Source organism: Dipodomys spectabilis, unplaced genomic scaffold, assembly GCF_019054845.1.
Source record: "Dipodomys spectabilis isolate Male_0828 unplaced genomic scaffold, ASM1905484v1 ptg000089l, whole genome shotgun sequence".
In the NCBI taxonomy this organism is placed as follows: domain Eukaryota; kingdom Metazoa; phylum Chordata; class Mammalia; order Rodentia; family Heteromyidae; genus Dipodomys; species Dipodomys spectabilis.
Window position 1 is genome coordinate 17,973,023 of NW_024870766.1, and position 2,358 is coordinate 17,975,380.

Here is a 2,358-nt window from a genome sequence, read left to right on the forward strand (position 1 = left end):
TAAAAGGCCTATTCTTCTGTTTATCAGTGGACAGGCTAGATCATTGAGATCCCTTTCTCCTCCCTCCTTTTCTCTTCCAATTAGAACTTTGGCTAAGAAATTTCGTTCTTTTTACCTAAATTTTATTTCTGTTACCACAGAGATGGAAGTGTCCCATCATCTGGGTATCAGTTTGTCATATGGCAAATTAACTCTTCTCACATTGTGATCACATGCTAACAGTCTATGATAACTTTCACCAGACTTGACCCTTGAACTTGATATTGTCAAGTTTCATGTTGTTTAGGCTTTCAAAGAAATTCTACCTCATTCAGAACTCACAGTTTCTTCTATTTTTCTAAAATTAGTTTTATTATTTTACTCTTTCAAACTTAGGTCCTTAATCCACTGGATGATTTTTTAAAAACATATTTCATAAGACATATCATATAAAATAATGTAAAAACAAAATTTAAAATGACAAGTCGTGTAAAAATCTTTTATTTACAATTGGAGATGTCTTTATGGTCCTATGCCAAGCAGGTAAGTGGACACAGAATTTCTCAGCCTTTTTTAGTTTTGTTTTGTTTTGCCAGTCCTGGAGCTTGAACTCAGGGCCTCGGCACTGTCCCTGAATTTCTTTTACTCAAACCTAGCTCTCTACCACTTGAGCCACAACACTACTTCCTGCTTTTTCAGTTTATGTGGTACTGAGGAATTTAACCCAGGGCTTTGTGCATGCTAGGCAAGCACTCTACCACTAAGTCACATTCTCAGCCCTGTTTCTCAGCTTTTTATTTCACTAACCTACTCTGTTTGTAAGAATATTACTATTTTTTCTCTTTTTTGTCAGTCATGGGGCTTGAACTCAGGGCCTGGGCACTCTCCTTAAGCTTTTCTGCTCAAGGCTAGTTCTGGGTTTTGTGTGTGTGTGTGTGTGTGTGTGTGTGTGTGTGTGTGTGTGTGTGTGTGTTAGTTAACTGGACTTAAAGTCTCATGGACTTTCCTACCTAGACTGGCTTTGGACTGGCTTTGAACTGCAATTCTCAGATCTCAGTTTTCTGAGAAGCTAGGATTACAGGAGTAAGCCACCAATGCCCAGCAACATTACTTTTTTAAACCATACCCTTGTAAAACATTTTAATAGAAACATAAGCTTCATTTTTAAGGTTTTCTTTGGCATATTTGTTCTCTATAATCTTTATATATTTTGGAAATAGTTTATCAGGTACCCTACCTTCTCTTTCATCTTCAACTACTGTCATAATTTTTTAAAATGAAATTTGGATTGGAATTATCAAGAAATAGATTTACTGGGAGTGAAATTGATAAATTGAAAATGCTGTTTCATTCACAAAACGTGGCAAATTCTCTCTTGTTTTTATCCCCTGGATACAGTCTGGACAATCAGAGTTTAGTTAAGAAAATAAAAGGCATAGTAAACATTTCAAGTAGAAAGAAATTTAATCCAGAGAATCAGAAGCTTGCACAATATTTAGAAGAAGTAAGAGCAAATACCAAGCAAAATCTTCACTGGCTTTCAGGACACTCAAAGTGGAGGGCATATTAGAAACTGCAGGACTCTTGGGAAGATCTGGGAAACCACTGTTGTTAGTATTAGGTTCAGGAAGCATCTAAACAGTAGTTCCCTGGAAACTGCCACACACTTACCAATATTCCCCATTTCTGTTCACAATTATTCCCAGAGAATGATGACCTTCTTCTTATGTCTCTTTCCAAATGGCATGCAAATTCCTCTCTTTGATAAAATCTAAGCTAGAACTCCCTGGCAAGAGGTAAGGATAATGCCACACAGAGAAAACCTTAGTGCAAAGGAAAAAACAGAAAGTTAAACATTGTAAGAAGTTGAAGTTAACAATATACAATATTAAAATTGTCTTAAATATGATTCAAAGGAAACTCATTTAAAATTCTAAATGGTGTATTATTTTACTTGAAAACATTACAAATATTTGAACATTTGCAAAGGCTTACTTTCAAAATAGGATGCAGTTTTAAAAAGGAATAATATCTCTGCAAAGATGACATAGTCAATATGATATAGTGTTTGCTCCCTTAGTGCTCAACCATGGCCATGTGTCTACTAAACTGGGTCTAGTTAAACTTTATAATTTAAGAGAGGCATGAAGAATTTGATGACTCTCTGAGTGGCAATAAAAATGATTCAACGGCGCTTACTGAGCCTGGTCTGAGAAGGGGGATGGAAGAGGAGAAGGAATGGCAGAGGGGATGACTCTGATCAAGATGTATGCTATACATCGGCATGTTAAAATTAGACCCCTTCGTACAACTAATTGATAATAATTGAAAATGATTCATTGGGGGTAGTAAATAAGATTTATTTTATATAACACACAT